Below are 27,087 nucleotides of genomic sequence, written 5' to 3' on the forward strand. Positions count from 1 at the left end.
TAAGAAAAGTCACGGATGCTAGTTCACAGATACTAAGCAGTATTAATGCAATTGGTGCTATACTCTTACTTTACCAATGGTAGTAAATTTTCCTGTATTTGATCAATTGAAGTTAGAATATTAATTTAGAAAAATTTAGTATTAATTTCTTTCAACTCCACGTCTTTTCTCATAGAGTTTTTCTTGTAACAATTTGTCAAAATAGTCAATTAAAAACAAATAACTAAAGGGGATGTGAAGGTCACTTTTATGTGTCAGCCTGACTTAGCTCGAGTCCTCAGTTAAGAACTTCAGAATAGAATTTTTTAAAAATTTTAACAGTACTGCCTGTGACAGACCTTTAGGCTGCATAATTGTTAGTACATCAAACTTTTTCAAGCAAAATATTTTGGGGATGTTTGGGGATAACTCAAATAGAATCGTAGACAAAATTCTGTTATGTAAAGAAGCCTCTCCTGCTTGGAACTCTTTTCTTTCCCTTAGGTCATTTAGATGAAACAATAAGCCCTTTGGTATTTATTTTCTCCATAGAATAAATAGTAAATAATAGTAAATTGAGCACAAAGGAATTTTATTGCTTCTTGTATATTAGTAGAATACCACTTACCACTGTCTGTCCTCTTGTTATGAAATAAGTAAAGGTCTCATTCCAAATATATATACACGATGAAGTCTTAAAAAACAGATAGCTTGTTGAATTTCAATGTGCTCAAGTGTCCAACAAATATTTACAGTTAACTATTAACTAACCACTTTTCAATAATATTTTGCTCACTTCAGTATGTTGTGTTGTCATATATTTGAGAGCTTGTTCTGTAGTTTTGAGTTATCTTCCCTTTACTGCTTCATGTTGTCCGCCCAGGAGATAAAGCAGAGGAAATATGATCCATCTATCTATTAGATTACTTCTTCTGATAAAAGGTTTGGTAGAGAATAGGTTGGGCTACTCACTTCTTCAGATTTACTTGGATAAGCTCTAACCATTATAATAATAATCAGGAAAAAAATACTCCTCAAAACTAGGTTCTCTGATCAGAACCATGTGTCTTTTTGCTGCAGTCCTTTTGGGGCTTTTCAAAGATCTCTTTTGTTTTTCTTTACTCTATAAAGCTATTTATTTTTCTATTCTTTTTAAATTTTATCCTCGTTTTTGGTAAGGGTGTTCCAAAGGGCTTAGGAAGCACACACACACAAAAAAACACATTTCAAAATATTATTCAGAGAGTAAAAACTCAGCTATTCATATGATGGAGAAGATTAAATTCTCTGAAACACTATAAAAGTATACCCCCTTCCTGATTCATTTGACTGAGATTAGAAATCTATGCATGGATGAGCTATGTCGTTATAAAAGTGAAGAAGAATAATCTTGCAGATTCAAATATAAATGAGAAGTTAATTCTTCTATTACTGGCATGTTTAACATTTTTAGTGATAGTTCTATTTGGAAATAAGACCTGTAGACATTATCAACATACTTGCTTGTTTACATAGACATATTTTAGTTCAAAATACACTAAAATCTGCTTTCTCATTGCTTCAAAAATGTTTCTTAAACCACAGCTCCTTATCATTCTACCTTTGCTCTGTTTCAAAACCTTCATTGGATCCCTACGGCCTACAAACTAAGTACAAGCTTCTCAACGTTTTTTGACCACCTCCTTTCCTCTACTTCCCCCTCTTCCCCCCAGATACACACAACATACATTGTTATCACCTTACTTCCAACTCTAACCCCATCCAGGGAAATCTCACTGGTCTTGCAAAGTTCTTCTCAAATGTTGAAATCTTCCCTGATCCCCCTCTTACTGGACTCTTGTCTCTTCTCTCTGTTCCCACATTGAATGCCATTCATTTCTCTCCAAGCACTTTTCATTTGTCATATTCTGCATCCTACCGCAGCCATTTCTGTAATTGCCTTATCAGCCCAGTGAAAGTAGGAGTGTTTTGAAAACAGATTCTGATTTTTGGTGTTTCCTACAAAATAGGGGCAATGTCTAGCATCTGCTAGGTACCAAGTAAATATTTGTCAAATTAAATTGAATTCAAAATGAGTATGTGTGTCCTAGCCATGAACTATTTGCATGAACCACTTTTTAAAACAGGAGTCATAGTTCCATGACTTCTTGGAAAAACAACAACAACAAAACAACTACAATCCAAAGCTGTATTTTGGTTACCGTGTGATTATCACATGAATGCAGGACAACACCAAGTACGATGTTGACAAAATGAAGAAATATAGAAATATTATTTGAAAATCTGAGCAGCTTTTAGGTTTTCAAATTTCGCCTTTCTTCTCTGAAGAGGCATCTTTAATCTTGCTATTGAGGGGTCCCATGTATTCAGGAAAAAAGTAGATCAAAGATTTGAAAGATATATTATAAAAGCTGTGCAGTTTTCTTCACCTCTGAGACTTACATCCTCCAAACAAATCATTAGCTCACAGAGCAGGCAATATTCTTTTAAGCAGAGGAACATGACCCCCTAAGGGAATAGAGCGGTGAGAGCACTCAGGTCTCTAGATAAAATAGAACCGTGATTCACCAGCAATCATATCTCATCTTTGTACCTTTCGGAGGGAACACTGCAAATATAGGAACCTTCCTACCATTCTAACACTCTTAGATATGGTTGGAATAATTTCACATCTTTCCTTTCCTTTTCAGTAGTAAAATAATAAGAATAGATTCTCTTCCCAAATTTAGGAATTTAGAAGGAATTCAAATTTATTGCAATTCAATAAAATTATTCAAGCCTGAAGCAACAGAAATTGGTTGGCTCTGGAAGGATTAAGGGCCTATGAATTTCTACTGATTTCTCCAGAATATAGTTTACTTTTTCCTACTAGAACTATTATGTCTACAATCATGAAATTTATTTTTTAATGAAAAGCTAATTCATCTCGCCTTTTGGAGATTATAGACCCAAATGTGAAACAGTGACAGAGAAGCAAAGCTTTTCTTGTGCAATTTAAGAGTACTGTTAACATAGAAATGTAATTATGGCATTCAAATGCCAACATGGTTAACCACTTCACTGATAATATCAGTAACATGGTTTTAATGCACATTCTTATTGAAGTCAAATGTAAATTATATCAGAGAAATAGGATGCAAATCCTGAGTATAGAAATAGATGAATACACTGGCTAGTCAGTAATGACACTTTTCTACAAAATGACATGTAAAGGTTTCCTTGAGTGCCAAAAATATCACTCTTGTTTTATGAATCATTTAATATTCTTAAAAGAAAACAATCAAGATCATGAATTTGTCTCTCAGCCCTTGGTTTATGTTGGTTTAATGTCGAGCCACATTTTCCTACCCTGTTCTTCGTTTGTATTTTTTATACATGAACTCAGCCCTTTTAATGAATGTGAAAAAGCCACATTCATGAGTGAGCCTCATGTTCTATTATACTTTGATCAGCTACTTCAGTTAAATAACCCTAACAATGAGGAGAAAGTTATGGAATCAGCCCAAAAGTCAGCAAGCAGGTTTTATAGCATCTTATTGTCACAGAGCAAACATCTGTCTCTAAAATGTGTTCAAAAACATGACACATTAAAAGAAGGTTCTGGTGAAAAATCTGACTGAATCAAAGCTCACCCTACTGGCATTTGGGGTAATTGAGAGATGGTGTTGCTCAAAAGTCCAGTTACCTGGATTCTAATACTATATTGAGCTCTAATTAGCTTTGTGACTTCGGGCAAAAGATTTCAATTCAGTTATCTTTATCTGAGATTCAAAACGGGTCATTAATAAGATCCCTCAGTAGGAGCATATTCTAAACACATATGGTATTTTGTAGTCTTTAAGAGCTCAATCTAGATTTTCGTGAGCATTTTCTTTGTTTTTCCCCCATAAATACTTGTTTCTGTTGGTTTACACAAAAGGGAATTTTATTATTGTTATTATCATTGTTACTATTTTAATATATCAAACAGCTGTAAAATTGCAAGGTATAAATATTTGATCTTTCTGCTAGAATTTATAATAGAGTTTCTAGCTCTCTGCTGTCATATGCAGTTTTACTTGTCCCTGTTTGGCATTGTTGAAGTTGCTAAAGCTAGTGCACTATTTCATCTGCAGACTTTCAATTGATCCTCCTATTTTCAATCCTGTGTCATACTTCTCCTCAGCATCTCCTCAACCCCTACCTGCCCCCACTGTTCCCTGGGCCTCTGATTCCTGAATGTGCCTGGTTCTTTATTCATCACTACCCCTTCTTCATGCACTTCGGTCTGTTGGCTGTCTCTGCCTTCCTCAATCCGGTACCATTTTCTAGCCTCTTTCTAGCTTCTGAAAACAGGCTAAAACCTTCTTGAACTTTTTTGAGTTTATAGAATCATGAAATTATTGAACTGTGTGCACCAAAGAAATTACTTGGCCCACAGTTTTTCTTTTCAAATGTCCTCAGGTCCAGGGAAAGGCAGTCATGCAAAAATCTGAAAGACAAAATGGGTTTATAATCTAGTGTTCTAGAATTCTGGTTCAGGAATTCTTTCCATGCTTTGCACTTTTTTACAATGTTACTTTATATTTACTAGAAGCCATGTCTACATTTAAAAAGATTATAATTTTTCAATGTTAGTTTATTTTGAGAGAGAGAATCTTAAGCAGGCTCTAGCTGTCAGCCTGGAGCCCAATGTGGGGCTCCATCTAGAATCTGAGCCGAAATCAAGAGTCAGATGCTTAACTGACTGAGCCACCCAGGCACCCCCAAAAGATTACAATTTTACTTAAAGTCTTGATAAAAAATATTCACAGTGAAAAGAAACAGGTGGGACTCTATTTCTGGCCAAGATGGAGCAACAGGGAAAAGATTACCCTCCTGTCTTAAACAGCTAAAAAGACAAAACATATAAGACAAATGTTTGCAGAAATTGGACAACAGGCAGCACAAGACAGTGATCCTTGGGAAAAATTATGAACACTGTTAGGAAGAAACAAATCTGATTAAACTGATTCACACCATTTATGAATGACTGAAAGTGGTTTAGCCTATTCAGAACAATTAGGATTTTTTAAATGTTGGAAGATTACCAATTGCCAGGATTTGGGACATTTGTAATATACCATATAAATGAACCCATTCAGGCCATGTGGGGCAAAATAATTGTGGATAATGAGGCCAACACGTAGACCAGTCTTCTACAGCCTGGGAACTTGACCTAAAATCAGTTTCTCTAAGCTATTCCTGAATTTCAATACTTTCCTTTCTTCAATATAAATATGTGCTTTTTATTAATTTTATTTTAGAGAGAGAGCACACACAGGAGTGGGGGGGATGGGGCAGGAGAGAGAGACAGAGAGAGAGAGAGAGAGAGAGAGAGAGAGAGAGAGAGAGAGAGAATCTCAAGCAGACTCCATGCTCAACATGGAGCCCAACTCAGGGCTTGATCTCACAACTCTGGGATCATGACCTGAGCCAAAATCAAGAGTCAGATGTTCAACCAACTGAGCCACCCAAGTGCCCCAAATTGTACATTTAAAAAAAAAAACTAGAGTTGTTCAATGACAAATCACTGTCCCCTTAAAGAATTTGATGAAAGCTAAGGTCTCTCTCCTGTCTTCAGAGAAATATACAATTACTGTGTATAATTTTCAGAGGGTTCAGTAACCATTGCTCAATAGGGTAGAAATTCTATGTGCTTACCAGTATCTGGTTCTTTACACTTTGGGGCATGTGGAAAACTGCATTTTTCAGCTCCTGGTAGCTAGGCAGGGCTCGGTGACTAGTCCTTGCCAATGGGCAAAAGTTACCTCTGGGTATAAGATAGGAGAGCCTGCCTGAGATCCTACAGCTGATTCTTTCTTTCCCTGCTACAGTTATCATGGTGGAGGCTTTAGTAAAAAGTATAGAGCAACAAGATGGATGCAATAAATCTCTACACGTGGAACATTTGTCCCGGAATGCCGTTTGGATCTGCAGCAGAGTTTGTGTGAACACAGAATAATCCTTTATTGTGGTGAACCACTGAGATTTTCAGAGTTGTTTGTTGGCACAGCTTAATGTAGACTGCCCTAACTCTGCAAGCTTCAGGATGCTTCATGACGGCCCCTGGATAGCAGCAGTGGGAGCTCCAGGTGGAGAACCAGGATAGACATTTCTCCGTATGACAATGTATAAATTGTGTGTTTATAGGTTGTGAGTCCGCTTCTGATTTTTTTTTCTAAGGCAGAGATTCTTAAAATCCTTTGTGTTTGACTTACATTTCCAGTCACAGAAAACAAGTTTGATAAGACAAAGGGGAATGAAACATTAAAATACATTCTTTATATTCTCTATGCTACTTACTATCAAAAAACTTAAGAAAGATAAGCATCTTTTCCACTAGTCTCATTTAAATCATGATAGATTATCAAAGTATGCTTCTAATAAATTTTAAGAAAGAGCTTAGAGATTTCAGTGGCTTCTGAAACTGATAAAATAATTCCAAAGATGAAACATGCCGAAGAAGACAAAATCAATACTTAATTGTAGCCAAAATTTTTAAATAAAAAAGACTGCAGAGTTTGAGCCTGAATTTAAAATTTCCTCCTTCAAATACAATTCCCCCATCTTCGTACGTTTTCTACAACACAAGTGACACATTTGCTTCCTTTGGAATCAAATACTTTTTTCAGAAAACTAATGCTTACTTCGTTGGGAAATAATAATGTAGCTCTAGATCCCTCGGGTTGAAAGATCTTTTTTTTTTTTCTTTTTTCTTTTTTTTCCCTTCTGAGAGCCTCCTTCTCTATCTGCTGCCTTGGTTCAATAAAAGAGAATTCTTGATTGCTCAAACAAAAACTATACTTCTTTTAGATTCTGCTCACAGTTCTTGGTAGCTGATGGTGTTACCAGTTTTAACTTTCCAAGGTACACTAAACTCACCACTTCCAAGAAAAATGTAACTGGTTTCTCTCATCTGGTTTTGTTTCAATTTCATCTTTAATTGCCAGTTTGAAAAGCTTATGAAAAGTTTGTTGATTGGCTAAACCATCGCAAAACCAGAATAAATGCCAGAGTTGGACCAGTACAGCGTTAGGGCTTGAAGATCTGAGAGAATCCCATCTGTATTTATCTCATTCCCACTGAGGGGTCTCACCCCTGCTTCCAGCTATGTCCTTTTCCCTGTGGGCATGGATTCCAAATCCTGTGCCAACTTAGGTAAACATTTTCCTACCATTGCTAGAATTTGGAGGCAAAAAAATCTTCTTATACATCTATTTAATCATTCTTTAATAAAACTCTATTAGGATAATTCATGTGATTCTTAACCCATACGATTTCCTCTGAAAAAAGAAGTGACATTAATACTTAAAACGTGAGCATATTGAAGAACAAGTTTTGTTAGCTTCTAATTTTTTCTAAAGTTTCCCTGATTTGGGGTAATGTGTGGGAGTGTTTCTTTCTTATTATCTCTCATGTTGGTATTCCCATTATGAATTTTGATTTTTTTAAACCACAACATCAATCAAAATTTATATCCATGGTCCCAGGACTCAGTTTCCTTTAAATTCTTTTATTCTACCCTCCCTGTTTTTTTAACTCTCAGACAAGAGTGAATGTTGTTATAGCCTATGTTCTTTAGCATAATTAATAGAAAAATAGATACATTTCATGATGAATATTCTTTTAGAAATTAGAAATTATTTATAATGCTTTTTTATGATGACTGACTTGAGTAACGATGCCTGGATACGTATTTCACTTCTTATGGGTGATGTCTGCCTCCCAGGGATAGGTACAGTGTGCTCAGTGTAGGAAATATTGAACAAGAATCTAATCAGAAGAAATGCTAGCATATTTCTTAATTTTAATGCCAGTCCATCCTGACCAGTGTCCTGACCTTCCTAAAATGAATCCTTGAAAGACTGCAAATCCTTGAAACACCTGAACACATTTACTTTCTGAATCCTCTGAACTACTGTCACAATGGGATAAATATTAAAAGTACTAACAAATATTCACTATCCCCAAATCCTTTATCACTGTAGTATACTCATGTATTTTCTTCCTTTCATTTCATTCTACCTTCGATCAAAAAATCTGAGCAAATAGGGGTGCCTGGGTAGCTCAATCAGTTAAGCCTCTGACTTCAGCTCAGGTCATGATCTCGTGGTCCATGAGTTTGAGCCCTGCATCAGTCTCTGTGCTGACAGCTCAGAGCTTGAGGCCTGCTTCAGATTCTATATCTCCCTCTCTCTGCCCCTCCCCCACTCATGCTCTGTCTCTCTCTCTCTCTGTCAAAAATAAATAAACATTAAAAAAAAACAATTTTTTAAAAATCTGAGCAAATAGATATTCTTTCATCTTGCCCTTAAGGTAAACAAAGTTGGACTTTGTCAAACCAATAGAGAAAACTAAAGTCAGCTCATTTAAGTGTGATGCCTCTGAGGAGTTGCATTTATTGACTTCTAACATGGAATCAGGTACCCAGAATGAGAAAAAGATTGGTTAATGTTAGCCTTTAGTGAGATAGGTCTGATTTCTTGGTGTTAAGACTGTATTCCATTGTATCAGCAGCTATTAAAGTGTAATTTGCACTCTTATCAAAGGAAATTTAGTTCAACACTTTCAAAGTTCTTCTCATCTTGTTTATTAGATGAGCTCCTGAGAAGGGATATACAGTTTTCCTCAAATCTCCACAATTTTCAACCTAGAAATTAAGATAACAATGGAAAAAAAAGCAATGGAGAAGTATGAAGTAAAATGAAGCTTCAAAATTAACAGTCAGGTAGAGGATTGGTAAAAAAAAAACTGTGAGAGTTTATAGATCAAATGACCATCATAAAATTGGGGGATTAATATTTTTTACTGTTCAGATTTATTTGGCCTTTTTACCATCACCCACTAACAAAACTATGAAAAAGAAGAAATCGGCTATACAGAGGAAGCTGTTATGTCTAACCTTTAGCTATTAAAGTTCAAACAAAATTAATAAAGAAAAAACTCCTGTCTAATACAACATAAGCAAAAGAAACTTTTTTTTTTCATAAAAATCTTAGTAGCGGGGCACCTGGGTGACTCAGTTGATTAAATGCCAGATTTTCTATTTCAGTTCAGATGATGATCCCAAGGTCGTGGGATCGAGCCCCCCATCAGGCTCTGCACTGAGCATGGAGGCTGCTTAAGATTCTCTTTTTCCCTCTGCCCCTCTCCCCCACTCACATGTGCACTCTCTCTCTCTTAAAAAAATAAAACAAAACATCTCAGTAGGGACAGATGAAGAAACTTCTATTATGATTTGATCATAGGAATTCTTTGTAAATATATGGATGTCCACATAACTATATTAACTGTATCTCATCTGAATGGATTCACTTGTTTACTCACCTTCATCCAGAGCTTTACACTGTAATTTTATTTGGAGATTTATATGATGAAATGTGAACATAGTATATTCCCTAGTAATTTGATTGGCAGGAAATAGAGAGCAAAACACATGCACAGCTTTTTAATAATTTATAATTACTTACATGAATCTACTAAGTTTAGGCACACAATTATATGACTAATTATGTTGAAAATCCAAGTGGATGCTTAAATAGATGACCATGCCCTGAGGCCTTTCCAGTTGTTTCTGCTGTCTCATTTAACCATGCAAATGTTATTAAGCATTCCTGGCTAAAAATTTTCAAGCATGTGAAAGTGTAATTGCATAGATAATTATGCACAATACTGTCACTTTCTATATCTAACATAGGAATTGTCCTTTTTAAAAAAATTAGATCAGCTTTGTACTGGGTAGTTTTCTCTGTACATGCCAAGAAAAATATAATTTGTAAAAAAGATAGGTGGACCCAAATCTATCTATTGCTCTTTCTTCCAGATCTCTTCTTGACTGTCTTTAGCACAGTGATTTGAAGTTACACACTATAAATATAGTTACACACTATAAATGCTACGATCCATATTCACGAATAAATTTAACGTAAATGTAATTCAATAACTAGATGTACATAAATATTTATAAAAACTTGTTAACAGGGACACAAAAGGGATACTGGAATACAAATGTATGTGGCAAGTTTTTCAGGTTTGCATGTAACTAAAGCCATGTTTATATAACAGTAAAAAAAAAATGTCCAGAAAAAAAATTAACTAGCCCATACATGATGGCAGGTTAATTTCTTGTCATGAGAACTGTTAGGGAAGCTTTGCAATATAGAATAGTGCCTGACTGCACATCTTGCAGGGTTTAACTCTGCACAGCCCCGTTTACTAACCAGTAACAGCTTTCAAAACAGTTTAGTGTGCATGCAGCTGATTGGTGGAGCCTGGCTCACGTGTCTGCCCAGCTGCAAGGGAAGCTGGGAAAGTGAGTATTAGCTGACTTCTTAGTCCCTGGAGTGAGGACAAGTTTCCATTTAAATTTATAAAGTATAGAATTTCTTAGGCATGGAAACGGAGGTTTAGATGCTGGCCAGCAATCACTAGAAATAGTGCTAAGTTCTGTGAAGGAAAAATAAAGCAGGTAAGAAAACAGAAAGTGATAGGGAGGGGGCTGTTTTAAACAGAAGGTTCAGAGAAGCAGCTCAAAAGAGGCGTGATTTGCAGAGAAACTTGATTGGAATGACAAAGCAAAAGCCCTGTGAATATCTAGCAGGGCCAGGCAAAGGTAGCCAGCTAACTAGCAGACCAGTATGCTGGGAGCAAATAGAGTGAGGAGGAGAGAGGGAAGAATTGAGTTTTGAGCGGCAGCCAGTTAATTTAGGTCTTCCAGGTCATAGTGATGACTTTGGATTTTATTCCAGTTGTGCTGGAACATTCCCACTGAGGTCTGAGAATAGGACTCTGACTGACTTTTCAAAAGGATCATTTTGGCGGCCGTGCAAAGAATAGGTTGTAAAACAGTGGCCTTTTTGACCAAAACCTATAGTTAGAAATATATTTTACCTCGAGAGTTTCACCAAACAGTACTTAATACATGTGAAGCTCTTGGGTATTTCTCGGTTGTAATCTACCTTAGTCAATTTCATGTTTTAATGTTGTTTAAAGAAATTATAAGTAGAAGATTCTTTGGAAGAAAATGACATTGAGATTTAAATTGTTCTATTTGTTGCATTTTCTATTCTGATAGAAGTATTTAAAAATACCCTGTGGAAAATTAAACTTCACGATAAGCCTGAGGCAGTTTCTCAGGGTGCAATTCAAGGATCCCTTGCATCAAAATGCCCTGATCTGTGGTGGGAGGAGTTGTTATAAATGCATATTCCAGGCCTTAACACAGCCTTACAGAATCTCCAGTTCAGGGGCTTGAGAATCTGCTTTTTGACAGGCTCACCAGATGATTCTCATGTGGGAGATCTGCTCTAAAGTTTTTTGGTTTTTAGGGTGGTAATAATGAAGTCTTTGAACTCTTCCTCCATAATCCTAATTGTTGTTACTTCACATCATTAATCAGAAATAATCATCTTTTTCTCTGCTCAGTTACCATTCCTTTCTCTTTCTAAATGTTTTAAAAATTTCACTTCCCAAGAAGCCTAACTACCCATGTTGAAGTATGGTAAAATATCATGTATTCACAGCCCTACAATTCTAAGTGGTTTGTAACAGCATCATTCTTTACTAGGTTTGCACATCATTGATTTTCACTAAACATTATCCTCCACTGTGGCATGGGTGGAATTTTCTCATCGTGTCGTTCTGTTTTGATGCATTCTGGATACAACAGGTTACATGGCTTCTCTTAAATAAGGTTTTCAAAGTTATCATTTAAGCGTGTGGAAAATTTTTCTTTACTCAGTTCTAAAGTGAAATAGGAAGCTGGCTAAGCAGCTATGTTATGGATCACACGAATACAAAATCAGACTTCAATCTGGCACATTTGATGTTTGTAAAGAATGGGGCTTAAGACCTGATATTATAAAGTCACTTTGTAAAATGTTTTCCATTTTCACGTTCACTTTTGCTGTGGATGGAACAATGCTCCCTTTATCAGTTGGTATCACTGTAGCAAAGCCTATCACAGGGACATTATCCTCATCCCTTAGCCAAAGTGAAATATTCTGACTTCTATGTCTATGTGTCAAAGGAAGCATCTCCCATTGAGTCAGCTTCAAAAACAAAAAAAGGACAGAATTCGTATGTGTTCATGGGGAAACATGGGGTTAAAGTGGACTGTATTTCAGGAAGTGTTCAGTTGACTTGCTATGTGGTGAGAGACTGCAGTCCTAGCTAATGACTTGTAGGTACGGAATCCTCAGGTCTCTCAGGTGGTTTCAGTCGATCAGTTTCAACAGAATGATGAAAAGGTTGAGATAAAATAAACTGACAGTTGCTACTCATCGTAGGCAGCAAGCTGTACCCAGGCAGCTGAGACCCTGGGAGCCCTCTTTCTTAAACAAAGGCTTTCACTGCAGTGAGCAATGAACTCCAAATAAAAAAAAAAATGGGGGCAGATTGGCAGCTGGTGACCGACAGGAGGAGGGAAAGGAGGGAAACTGGGAAACACAGCAATTGTTGGCTAATTAGAAGCCATTCCCACCTACTTAATACCAACCCATTAAGCAGAAAACACTTTTCATCTTTCTCTCCTGCTACACATGACATTATACTCCAATCAATACCCTCCCACTGGCTGCCTCAGTGCCCACAAATGAATATATTGTAAGTTTAAGAATGCAGTAACTGATTTGAGACAGTGAAACTACAGCTTTCACAGTATATTTTCTGAAGATACTAATGCAATGTTTGTGATGCTTAGATACAATAATTATCTGTAAACTGACAGCTGTCAAAAATTGAAAAACATAAGAGAAAACCTAAGCATGGTAGATGTATTTGAGGCTTAATAGCAAGCAATCATGTAAATCAATTTCCCCCCTTTTGGGAGAACAACTCAAATATTTGGCTTAATAAATTCACTATCGCTACCACCATTTCAACCCTCTACACACACATGCGCGCACGCGAGCGCACACACACACACACATACACACACACACACACAGAATTTGTAAGATGACATGTGGGAAATATAATATGTGTACGTACAATTATCTTGCATTATGTTTGAGCATACTTTAATAGAATTCTTTCATTGGTCCCACTTTTAAGCTTAAGGGAATTTATCTCAACAACTCAAACCTACTGGAAATTTATCCTAATGCGGTAAGATAATATTCTTGGACCATTACCTTCATATTATTTTGAGGAATTTTCTATCTTCTCTTTATAGAAGAGTTTGATGGCTCTCAGAAACAGATTCCATCTTAAATAATATTTACATGAAAACAGCATATCTAAAATGTTTTTTTTTCCTTGTTTTGGTTCTGTGACTCCTAAAGGTTTTTTTTCCTGACCCTAAATATCAGCTCCTAAATTTTACACAAATTTTCTACCTGGTATTCAGTCACTTCTTTCAGTTCCTATACACTATTTCTGGGACATTGATCACAACAGTGTTAGGCAAATAGTTACAGAAGTTGTAGGAGTGGGTAATAGAAAGGAAAACAAATTGTTCCCCTATGTTATGTCAATAGAGAGGAACAAACAGGATTTCAGAAACTGAGGTTTAAATTCATTGTACCGAAGGTGGTGATATGAGACTGCCTTGAGATTTCAGAGTAGGACCTTCAGTGGGGAGAATTTATTGGAAATTTTGCTGCTCCAAAGAGCAGAGCATGGCACTGTGGTTTCTCTGTGTGTATAAAACAAACAAGATGAGATCCAAATTATCTTTGTATTGAGTGTAAGTAGAATGGATTAAGCTTCTTAAGTTGATTCAACTGTGTTATTTTAAGCACAAATTTTAAGCACAGCCATTATTATTACCAAAGTATTGCCTAGCCCTGCCAGACTTCTATAGAAGAACAGACACCAACCTCCCCTGCACTGTACCTTACACATTACCCATAAGATGCGAGGGCAGTTCCAAAGATAGCTCACTGGAGGAAAAGGAAGGAGGAGAGGGAGAATCTTCTTGGATTAAAATTCTGACCTGATTCCAAACTACAGTCACACTCATCAGTTTTGTTTCTCAGAATTTAAGCTACTGATATCAAGCTTTATAAATAACTTTCAGGAATTTTCTTTCAGTCTCCCCAGCCAACCTAGTTTACTATTTTAACTGAGAGTGTGTGTGTATACCATTAGTAAAATGGAAATAATATCAAAAGGGTTAACATCACTTTAAGATATATTAACAGAGATGTTAATAGAAATAACAAGTCTTTTATTATTAGACTACGGTTTTGGTTTTAAAATTGGACAGTTTAAGAAGCATGTGTAAGTATTGAGGGTGATTTAGCAAATCATAATGAAGGAGAATTGGTTGGAAAATGTGACACATGAGTAAAGATTGAGATTAGTTTGGACTGTGGGGATAGGTTCTCTAATGACTTAATAAATGTCTTCAAGAAGGTGTCACTAAGGAAAGGATACTTTAACAACTGTGCTCCATCTTCTCAGAGGATGGAACAGAAGAAGATGCATTTACTGCAAAGAGTAGAAATACCTCACTTATCTGTTAGTCAAACTTTGGTGACTTCAACAAACCAAACATTTACTTTGCTGTTGTTGCTTGAGGCAATTGCTAGTACCTATTTTATAGAAGAGTATGTTACCCCTCGATAAGTGTATTAAAACCAAGGTGGCATGTTATAAACAGACACAGTGAAAACATCAATAAATAATAGCTGAAAATTAAAAGATTCACACGCACGCACACACACACACAGAGAGAGAGAGAGAGAGAGAGAGAGAGGGAGAGAAAGCTATTCATTCATACAAGCACTTAGCAGTCTGGGGCCATATTATGTGGGAATAAGAGACCTTACAAACTCAATGCCTTTTAACTGTATCACATGATTAATTTTTCTATTGGTGACCCTCAGCCACCAAGAAAAGATTAAATTACATTCATGTTTAGTCTGCTTAGAAATGCAGCAGAATTTTAAGAAAATTTTCTTTTGTAGAACTCTAGTAATATAAAAGACTCCAAGATTTCCAGTTCACCCTGAATTTTACAGATGAAGAAACTTCGGTTCACAGGAAGTGAAATGTCCTACCCAAGGCCAGACAGAATAAGTGGCAGAGTCAGAACTTAAATGCATATCTACAATGAGCACATCTCACCCTCTTTCAGTTTTCCTGTGCCCGTCACAATTTTACTGTTTTTAATTTTTTTTTAGTTTTGGTACCTAGTGGAGTAAATTTAAATTACCTAAAAAGTTTACCCTCTACCATGAAAGAAGATTTTGGAAAAATGAGGGAATCTATAGATATATAGATAGATATAGATATATTTGAAAATAGGGGTGCCTGGGTGGCTCATTCGGTTAAACTGCTGAGTTCGGCTCAGGTCATGATCTTAGTTCATGAGTTTGAGCCCTGAGTCGGACTCTGTGCTGACATCTGAGAGCCTGGAGCCTGCTTCAGATTCTGTGTCTCCCTCTCTCTATGCCCCTCCCCCCAACTCATGCTCTGTCTCTCTCACTCTCAGAAATAAATAAACATTAAAAAAATTTTTTTAAAGAAAATGAGTTCAAGCTACTGAGTTAATTTTTCAATCTACTTCACAAGTCTTTAGATAGCTTAGGGACAGAAATGAGTCTAGGTGGCTAGTTAAAAATACCATTTGAAAGTAGGGTCCTAGGTTAATTGTTCCAACATTTTCATTAATCTGTGGATCCTATCTTTTGTTCTTTATCTTGAAAGAATAATGAAGATATTTGTAAAATATGTCATGTTATATATATCCTAAAACAAATGGTACTGTTTAGCACAAATAGAAAAGACAAATATTGGAGACATTACTATAAAGGACAATGCTGTAATGAAGAAGCAGTCAGTGCTCTACCTTCACGTGGGATTCAGCTCCTTTCTCAGTTGAGAAACACCAAAAATATCACAAACAGTTGAAATTGTCAACTCTACTAATTCACCTTTTAAATGACTGCCTTTTTCCAGAGCAGATAGTGAGGTTATATTAAGGCATAGCAGATTATTTTAAATGTATGTTTTACAACAAAACCTCTTCTATGGTGTTTCAGAAAAAAAAGTGTTAATGGGTGAATGTTTATAGTCTTCCTTCATCCTTATACATGTTCCATTTCCCTCCTCCTCATCCTCCACCCTAAAGGAAAAGGATTTTCATTGGCTGAGGGAAAGGCTAACTCATTATACGTGGAAGCTAAGTCCTCACTCATAAAAGAATGAAGGAGGTCAACGGGGATAGAGACTAAGATGCTGAGCAAGTGAGAAGAGACAAAGCTGATGTGACGGACATTGTGGGGAGGTGTAGAGAGTGTAAAGCAACAAAGGACATGGGAGATGATGATGTGGTATGTTGGGTTATGAATGAATCTGTTAATGAAATCTGAAAAATGTAAGAATTTGAGCTATACTTTAACTGCTTTTGTTGTTTGGACTGTGTTTCTTCTCCTGGGACAAAACTATTAACTGGACCACATGGGTTTCTGGGTTTATAAAGTCTAGTCAGGCTATCTGTTTCAATTCAAAATTTTTTCTTTTTTCTCTCTCTTTTTTTTTTCCGTTGTTAACTTGGGTACCCATGGTGATTAAAACTTTGGTCAATTAAATAAAACAAAGCCCTTGGCCTTCAGGTCCCATATTCTATGCTAAATAGTCCTAGCAAAATTATAATACAGAGTAAGTTGATTTGGATTTGTCTTTTTCTATTCTCCTAGACATTTCCCTGGTATTGTAGGGTCATTTTAAAAACAACAAAACACTATGATGGGCAGCATTTTACATCATGGAATAGATTACATCAACATAAGAAAAACGTTTCCATCATCAGTCACTATCATTTCTTACTAAACAAAACAATGAGCTGGTTGTTGCATTGAATGTGGTATTCCCTAATTTGTTTCTCTGTAAGTTTCTCCAACATAGTAATGTCAGAACACTAGTTACATAATAAATATTTTACATGTTAAGTAACTTTATAGTAATGCAATTAAGAACCATTGTATCTTGGTATTTATTTTACTTTTCCCCTTCTCTTGATAATTAATGCACTTTTAATAATCCATTAATTTTAAATGATATTTCCCATATGAATGGTCAAGACATAAAATTTAATACCTATAAAATTATGAACTGAATACCTTAAAGTGGTTGCTTTGTTCCCTGCACAAAGGTGGCAGGGAAAGGACCATTCAGAGACAAAATAAGACTATTGTGTAAAAGAAGTGAAGAAATGTACTATAAAGTAGAAGTTTCCATGTCTTCCGTGTGTTTTAAATCAGAACTTCAGAAATTAGGGGCACCTGGGTGGCTCAGTTGGTTAAGTATCCAACTCTTGGTTTTTGGCTCAGGTCGTGATGTCACATTTTGTGGGTCCAAGCCCCGCATCGGGCTTTGCACTGACAGACAGTGTGGAGCCTGCTTGGGATTCTCTATCTCCCTCTCTCTCTGCCCCTCCCCCACTTGCTCTCTCTGTCTCTCTCTCAAAATAAAAATTAAAAAAAAGAACTTCAGAAATTAACTTATAGAAGTAAAAATAAACATATAGAATTTGTAATTGACAGTTGTACCACAGATTCTCTTTTGAATGGTTTTGCACCTGAAAAGATATCATTGTAGATACCATGTTTTATGGGCTAAATAGCATGTTTAATAGCTTCTTTTGTTTTGTCTTTCAGTTCGCTTCCTAGTAGCAACTGGTCTGGAAATTTGCTTGTGGTTATCATTTTAGTTTTTGTTTATTAAAAATTAAAAGTCAAGATTTTCTCTTAGCTATCAGAATTCTCATTTAGTTTACTATTGAATTTCTTCTACTGTCAAATTTATTTAATATTCCATACATGTTTAAAGAAACTACTGTAGAGAGGCATTGCATGTGTGCAGCTAGGTGGGTTTCATTTCCTAAAGAGACTAAAGTGAAAACATTTCAAAATGCTACTGTGATAAAATTTCATTTTCAGGTAGTCCTATACCAGAGGTGAATAATTTGAGATAATGCAGTATTGGAGTAGCATATTAGTGAACCTTGCTGGTAATGAAGTCCTACTGAACCCCAAATATAGTGAGTGGGTTTTATATAGTGTTTGCTTTTATTGAGTAAATCTTTCATACTGTTGTTCTTACATTAACTTAATACTGTGCCAAGCAAACTTTGCAGTATACCAATGTGTCATATACATTTCAAGATTTTAGTCTTAAACTATAAAATTACATGTGTTTTCAACCATCATTTCTTTAGAGATATTGGAGTTTGGCCATATTTTTTATTGTGCTCTCAAAATCTCAGCTCCAGGAGTGTTAAAGGAAAGGAATCTTCTGTTCAGGGCTTGATTCTTTTAATCCATTTTCTCAAGGTTAATATGAAAGTTAACTCATTTCAATATGATGTAATCTCTGTATTTTTATTGGATATATATTTTGTTGATTTAGAGAGATATCAAGCCCTTTAGTACTGGATTATCCAATCTAGCAGTTTTTTTGTTCACATCTGGCTATATATTTCACTGTATTTCATTTTTTTATCCCAACACTATATTATCAAGTGTATTTCTGATCATATGCTATTATTTCAAGAAAGAGAGGATGTATTTTTATAACAAAGCATGTCTGCTGCCATTTTCTCTTTTTTTAATAAAACGTTACTTTTCTTGTGTTCTTGCACATGCACATGCACATATAATTAGTAAATTACACAAAGTTTGTCTACTACAATCCTCAAATCCAAGATTGTCAGGATATTTTGTTTGTGAAACAAATCTACAAAGACCAATTCCCTAGGAAGCAATCAAAAGAAGTTATTTGTAATGAGATGATGGATTCTAATACAAGTCCAGGCATTTACTATCTGATCTTCTATTTTCTAATTTGTTACATGAGCAAATCATTCCAACCTTATAGGACAACTGAAAGAATTGAGTGCAACAAACCTGGTACAGTGAGATATACACATCTATTTAACATACAAATATTAAAGGGGGCTCCTGGGTGGCTCAGTCGGTTGAGCATCAGGCTCTTGATTCGGCTCAGATCATGATCCCCAGGGGCATGGGATCAAGTCCTGAATTGTGCTCCTTGCTGAGCATGGAGCCTGCTTAGGATTCTCTCTCTCTCTACCTCTGCCCCTCTCCCCCACTTTCTCTCTCTCTCTCTAAAATATAAAGGAAGAAAGAAAGAAAGAAAGAAAGAAAGAAAGAAAGAAAGAAAGAAAGAAAGAAAGAAAGTCAGCAGTTTAAGAGATGGACTCCAGAAAAGGCAAATCTAGAGCTACAAGAAACCTCAGACAGTAGAAGCAGAAACTATTCCAAGGAAGAGCACTTAGTCCTAGAGAAAAAGAAATTCCTACGCATAATTGTCCTATATGTACATGCCTGAATGTCTTATTTGCCCAAATGAGACACATGATCCCTGGAAGAGAGTTGGAAACTGCTGGCTTCAAGAGATTGCACAATAGAACATGCTTCTTTTTATTTTTGTACTTACTAAACAGTCTAAACAAGTTAAACAATAAGAATGTGTATTTATAATGCAGAAAATTAAGGTCCTCATAGCATCCACATATACACCAAGTTTAGAAAGGTTCATCAACTGGGTGGCTCAGTCAATTAAGTGCCTGACTCTTGATTTCGGCTCAGGTCACGATCTCACAGTTCATGAGATTGAGCCCCATGTTGACCTCTGCTCTGACAGTGCAGAGCCTGCTTGGGATTCTCTCTTCCCACTCTCTCTCTGCCCCTTCCCTGCTCATGCATGCTCTCTCTCTCAAAATAGATAAATAAACATTTTTTTAAAAGTTCATTTAGAAAGTTATTCATTTGACCATGCTATACCCATTAAGATTCCTAACTCTGTGTATTACTGACATTATAGTCTCCACTACTGACAAGTACTTTTAAAAAGAATATTCCACTGAGTTAATTTGATTGATGCAAGTCAATTTTAGCAAATCTGAAAAAAATATATTAAATCTGGAAATTTTACATATCTAGAGTTGCCCTTTCACATTGTTTAAATTCAATTAAAATATTTTAGAAGTTCTACTACAAAGCATAATGTCACATTTATTTCAAATGGGAGGATTTTAGAAGGAAGTAGGTAACTTGATGTTTTAAACATTTCCTTTTATCTCCCGTACTGAAAATTGATATACATTTAAATGTTCTTTGCTTTCTCTTAAAGCTACAATTTTGAGTTAGAATTGTGTTTACTATCCCCGACATTTCAAAGAAAAGTAAAAATACATATAATACTTCCAAATTGTAAAATAGTCCAATTTTTGAGAACCTCTACAGGTCTAGAATCCCAAGTAGCTATAAATGTCATTACTAAGATGGGGTGGGGGTGAAATATAACATCTTATCTGCCAAAAAGATTATTTGAATGTAGTGTTGGATTTAAAATTCACTTTTTAACTTCAGCTGTCTAGTTATAAGAGGCTCTAAAAGCAGTGGAAATAGCTGGTGGTTCCATTCTACGTGAAAACCTATAAATTCAATCTTATTTTGACTAGCTTCCAGGGTAGTCTTCCATTAAGAGGAGATTCAGAACCAATGTAAAGGAAGTAAAATGAGCCGTTGGCAGTTTCACCAGTAGTTGAGAGCCAATGACTGTGGGGTAAATGTAGTGATGCCCAGACGCAGCCAGATAAAGCCAAATCTAATCTAATTCTAATCTGTTCTAAAACCCCAGACTATAATAGCTATCATGACAAAAATTAAAAACAGAGAGTCATATTATCTATTGCTGTTATTGTAAACATTTAATTAAGTTAGTATGTTAATTACTAATAGATCTCAAGTATTGTCATTTTACCAATGCATATTTACCAATGCAAGTAGCTTAAGAATGTACCACATATTTTGCTTGTATTCAATTAATAATATTATTTCAAAGCTTTTTCTAAGCTACAGCGAATTCCTTTAAAAATTATTGTTCCTATTTGTTTATGATATCAAACTATACCTAAACACTGGGGTTGCTAAAAATTATTTGGGAAAATTTGGAAATTGATTGGAAGGAATCAAATTATAAAGGAAATGCCATCAGTTATAACCAGGAATGTTTCATTGGAGTTGGCAATAAATGATTATTATAAAATCTTTTTCAAAAGCTCTCACCCAATAATTCTGGAATGAGGCATTTATTTTATTCTTATGTTTATACATTATCCTTACAGGGATTCTAACCAGGCTATATTGAGACTAACTACACTTCAGACTTAAGTTCTTCCCCTCATTGTTCAAAGTTGTTGCTGCCCAGCCTCTAGTATTTAGAACAGCATTTCAAAACTGTTTTTTACAAAGTTGTTCTTTATTACTCATCATGTCTAGTAACAAACTCAACATGTAGTCGATGTATTTCCTGATACAGAAATACATACTCACGTATGTACAGATGGAAACATAGGGCATGATTGTGCCTGGATGTGGATATGGCTATTGCTGTTTGATGTGTGTACAACAGAGAATGCTTTTTTGCAACAGAGAATGTATAAGAAGCTAAGCATGCAGAATACAGAAAGCAAAGTGGGAAAGAGATTTTTCAACTTAATTTCCACCAAAAGAAAATTGAATAAAAAGAAAGAACAAATGACATACCATAGTTCTGTCCATTTCTGAAAATTTGGCTGGCATCAAGGTGATGGCATAGATACGGTGATAGAGAAGCAGACACTTGAGATATATTTTTGTACAGAACCGACACTTGATGGATTACATATGAGGATGAATAGAGAAATTACAGATGATTCCTAAATTGTTGGCTTGAACAACTGGGTAGAGATGATTTTGACTGGGAAAAATCAAGGGTTCTCTTTGGGATATGTCATGCTTTAGATGTTTAAGATGTTATTAGATCCTGAACTGCAGACTTCAAGCAGCAGTTGGATATGTAAGTCTGGAGCTCAGAGGGGAGGACTGGGCTACAGACACAGATTTGAGAGTCACAGTTTATATAGAGTATCTGAAGCAGTGGTACTTCACAGAATAACCCTGAGAAAGTATAGAAAGAAAAGTGTCTGGGGTCTGAGAACAAGGTCACTCTACAAGCAAAAGTTGGGCTCTAGAGGAGCACCTAAGAATAGAGGGTAGAAAAAAAGCACAGACGACTTCGTATCCATGAAACATTTTACTTCCATTGAAATGTGAAACAAATATTTTTAAAGACTTTAAAAGTGAATGGCTAAGCTGGCAAAAAAAAAAAAAAAAAGGAAAATACCTACGGGCCTGAAATATAACATGCTTTTTATGCTTGAGAAACAACAAAGAAGTCATTTTGACTTAAGAGAAGTGAGCAGGAAGACAGGTGATAGAATAATGAGGTCCCAGAATTCATGGCTTGGGCAAGATGGGAATGATCCAATAGAAATGGAAGAAATTCCTGTGAACAAGGGGATAATTGTTGGAGCAATCTTCTTGTTCAGGCAAGAGGGAATGAGATGTACTACGCAAATAGCAAGGATGTTGGTTGGCCAACATGGATGGCCTTTGAGGGCAACATGGACACATCTCCATTGAAACAAGAGTGACAGCACACAGCAAAATAGGTGAGTTGTAACTTTATCAAGGTTATCTTTTACTTGTCCTAGTTTTCTTAATGAAATAAGAAACATCATTACTATCTAGAGATCAGACTGGGAGGTTTAAGGAGAAAAGAGAAGGTATGAAATTATCTTCTTGGAGAAGGACAGAATATGAGAACTAGGTCAGTTTATGATTATTCCAAGGCAAATCTAATGGGCCATGGTGAGGTTAATGTTTATGAATATAAAGGCTAGTCAGCATTTTTGTGGTTTTCTCAAACCAAGTTAAAGCTATTCTTTTTTTTTTAAGTTTATTTATTTTGAAAGAGAGACCATGAGAGCAGGAGAGGGGCAGAGAAAGAAATAGAGAGAGAATCCCAAGCAGGCTCTGTGCTGTTAGTGCAGAGCTCGAGGTAGGGCTTGATCCCAAGAACTGTGATATCATGGCCTGAGATGAAATCAAAAGTCAGACATTAATTAACTGAGCCACCCATGTTCCCCAAGCTAGTCTTTGATACAGGGTGCCAAGTATGAAGATAGTTGGACTTAGCTAGGGTGGAGTTTACCAAGCAAGTATACAAGTATAAAAAATTAAAGGTATATGGCAAGGACCAATTAATATAATGAATAATAAAATTTTTTTAAAACCTCAGTAGATTTGCTAAGCATCAGATGAGATCTAGCTAAATGGAGAATTGATAAACTGATCAATAGATCTAAAGAAAATACATGATCTAAAGAATAGAACATGTTAAAGAACAAAAAAGAAAGATAATATAGACTAGTGGTGAATAATCACAAAAAATAGAGTAAAAATGTCCAAATATAATCATTGGAGTTACATAGTGGAAAATGAGACAAAGGCAACACCTTAAAGCTATCATGGCTGAGAATTGCCAAGAAATGAGTGCTCAGATATAAGAAGCACAACATATTCCAAACAAACTAAATTTTAAAAATCTATGATTTTGAAACATCTGAGTAAAACTTCAGAATACCAAAGATTAAAGCAAAGATTTTCAAAGTGGCCAAAAAGAGAGGTGCCTGGGTGTCTCAGTCAGTTAAGCATCCAACTCTTGATTTCGGCTCAGGTCATGATGTGGTTCATGATTTTGAGCCTGGCATCAGGCTCTGTACTGCAGTGTGGAGCTTGCTTGAGATTCTCTCTCTCCCTCTCTGCCCATCCCCCATTCGTGCGCTCTCTCTCTCTCTCTCTCTCTCTCTCTCTCTCAAAATATAAAGTTTTTTGTTTTTTTTTTTAAAAGTGGTCAAACAAGAAAAAAGGAAAGGATTATCTTTGGAGAATGACAGATTCACAGTCGGCTACAAATAACAACAATGGAAGTCATGAAACAGTTGAATAATGTCTTTAATATAATGAGAGAAATCACAATCAATCTAGAATTATAAATCCAATGAAACTATCTACCAAGAACAACAGCGGAAGATTTTCGGATTAAAAAAAATCAATCTCCTGCTCATAGAACCATACTAAAGCAAATCCTAATGTGTGTACTAAAGGATAAAGGACAGCAATCTCAGAAGGTCTGAAATACAAGAAAGATTGGTGAGAAAAAGATATACATATAAGTATATCTGAATCATTAAGTACATCTAAACATGTTTAAAAAAATAAAAATTATAAAATCCAGTCTGAGGGATTTAAAAAAGATAGAAAATTTCTAAGTAATAATTACATACAATTCTGGGTGGACTGGTGGTTTAACATATTAATTTACTTTCAGCTTTTTAAACTACATTATACATCATGTCTAAATAACAACTGGGGGCACCTGGGTGGCTCAGTCTTAAGCATCCAACTCTTGATTTCAGCTCAGGCCATGATCTCACATTTTTTAGGATCAAGCCTTATATCAGGGTCATGGGGCTGACAGCATGGGGCCTGCTTGGGATTCTCTCTCTCTCTGTCTCTCTCTGCCTCTCCCTGACTCATGCTCTCACTCTCTCTCAAAATAAATAAATAAAAAATTTTAAAAAAGAAATAGATCAGAAGAGGGGAAGAAAGGAATGAGGTGAAAAAGCCTAAACAAACCAAAAAGAGTGAAGAGAGGAAAAAAGTAAAAGGAAAAATTAGAACAAATAAAAAGCATTATATAATATACTAAAAACAAACCCATAATAGCAATGAATATAAGCTGATTAAATTATTTTATTAAACTCTCTTGTGAACTATTAAAGACAAAGGTTATCAGACTGAATTAAAAAAATCTAGCTATATGGTATTTATAAGAAACGTACCTAAATCCAGAAAGGTTAAAAAGTAAACAAATGGGAAAAGATATACATGCAAAACTATAGAAAGCAATGAAGCTTATTAGAGAAAATAGTCCTTTAAAGCAAAAGATTGGAAACCAAAAGTTACTACATAATGATAAAAGGTTCAGTTCGCCAGGAAGATATAATATTCTAAGTGTAAAGTTGCCTAATATCAAAGCATGTCAATGTATAAAACAAAAACAAATGGAATCAACATGGAGAAATTTCAACTCTACCATCATAATAAAAAATTTTCACATTTCTTTCTTGGTAATTGATGGATTAAGCAAATCGAAATACCTCCAAAACTGAAGATGTGAGCAAAAAAATTTAATGATATAATGAACACTTGTGAAACTATATCTAATAGTAGGAAATGTGTGATATATTTGAACATATATAAAGCATTTTTAAAAATTAATGTCCATGAAACAAACCTTGACAGAATTCATAGGACTGATACCATCCAGACCATGTTTTCTGGCCACAGTGCAATTAAGCTAGGATAATTTAAACAAAACCTTGTTCGAAAATTGTAAAAAAGTTCTAAATAGCCTCTTCAAAACAAATAAACAAAAAAAAACACAAATATCAGAAATCAGGACTGTCTTAGTACTGAATGACTGAAAATATCAAATTTAGTGAAATAGAGCTAAAGTAACTCTTAGGGGCGCCTGGGTGGCGCAGTCGGTTAAGCGTCTGACTTCAGCCAGGTCACGATCTCGCGGTCCGTGAGTTCGAGCCCCGTGTCAGGCTCTGGGCTGATGGCTCGGAGCCTGGAGCCTGTTTCCGATTCTGTGTCTCCCTCTCTCTCTGCCCCTCCCCCGTTCATGCTCTGTCTCTCTCTGTCCCAAAAATAAATAAACGTTGAAAAAAAAAAATTTAAAAAAATAAATAAATAAAGTAACTCTTAGAGGGAAATTTATAACCTTGAATATTCATATAAAGAAAGAGGTAGTGTATACGTTAATGAGCTAAACATACAAATGTATGTTTGTAGCTAAACATATAAATTATGAAGTTAGAATAACAATAAACCTAAAGAAAGTAAAAGAGAAGAAATAGTAAAGAAAAGAATAGAAATTAATGAAACAGAATACCAAGACAAAAAGGAAAGTCATTGATAACTTAATTTGTGTGTCCACCGAGATAGTCCCAGGACTCCAGGTCAGTGTGGCCAACTGTTCATATGACATCTTTTCTATAATATCTAATAGCCATCTGAATCTCAATGGGATTTTGTTTCATCCCCACACACCCATCCCACACCCCCAGACTTGCTTCTAGAACAATCTTCTCTCAGTTAAGCGACAAATCCATTCTTCCGCTTTCTCGAGGCAGAACACTTGGAGTCATCTTGACTTCTCTCTTTCCTCATGGCCTAGCTGAACAAAACATATTGGTATCTCAGAGGCTTCTCTAAAGTGGAGGAACCTCACAGGCATTCTATCCTGTTCTGTCTCAAAGGTAACATATATTTGAGTTATAGAGCTCAGACTCGAGCAAGACAGAAGAATGAGGGACTTAGAAAATTGGGGCCAGAGAAGAGAGGATTGGCAAAGAATGGGTAAATGAAGGGTAAATGGCCTACTGTAAAGTAATGTGAAGGAAATGGGAAGATTATGTGAGGATTCACTGTATGCTTTCAAAATGCCATCTTAGTTATTAAGAACATAGACGTCTTTTCTTTTCTCATCTTAGAACTTCTCCACTCACATAAAAAATATCCAGGGCACATAAACAAGAATGATATAAACTCCTCTTTACCAACTTAAAAAAAAAAAGTCAGGTGTTCTATGAAGAACTAACTGGGGTCTAGTCCTGGCTCTGCCACCTGGTGGATGAGTTGGCAGAAGTACTACAACTCTGTGGTTCAGTCTCCTATAATTTCCTATAATGATTTCCTATAACGAGGACAGTGGACTTAGTGTGATCCCAGAAGTATCTTCTGCCTCAGGGGAGCCATGATTCCAGGAGGAGAGTGCAGAACTGGAAAGACAGCAGTACCCTACACCTATAGTTCCTTCAGGAAAGCTTGTACATACTTTGAGTTGCAAACCAGGAGCTTGGTTTAAAGTATATTTGTCGTTACATTTGCTAGAATGGGGTATTTCTAGGTTTCACCTCTGTGAAGTCTGGCTTATGAAAATGGCCCAGCTTGCTTGCAGTCTGATACAAAAGGAGAATATTGACCTTTTGTATTTTAATTCTGTGTCCTTCCTATACCCTACCTTCTGGGACGGTTTTAGCAAAATTATCTCCCTCTATGCTCTCCACGTTTAAAGTTTTTCAGTTGAGAGAAATTTCCAATTTTAAACTTTGCCTCTTAAAAACAGTATCTCTTTAAAAACAGAAAAAATACGAAA

The 27,087-nt window shown here is 35.7% G+C and overlaps 1 protein-coding gene across 6 annotated transcripts in view; it reads left to right on the forward strand.

Annotated features, from left to right (window-relative positions):
- TTC29 (tetratricopeptide repeat domain 29) overlaps positions 1–27,087 on the forward strand; it is a 658,543-nt gene that overhangs the window by 574,962 nt on the left and 56,494 nt on the right. The window lies entirely within an intron of this gene.

The sequence above is a fragment of the Acinonyx jubatus genome, chromosome B1 (assembly GCF_027475565.1).
Source record: "Acinonyx jubatus isolate Ajub_Pintada_27869175 chromosome B1, VMU_Ajub_asm_v1.0, whole genome shotgun sequence".
NCBI lineage: Eukaryota > Metazoa > Chordata > Mammalia > Carnivora > Felidae > Acinonyx > Acinonyx jubatus.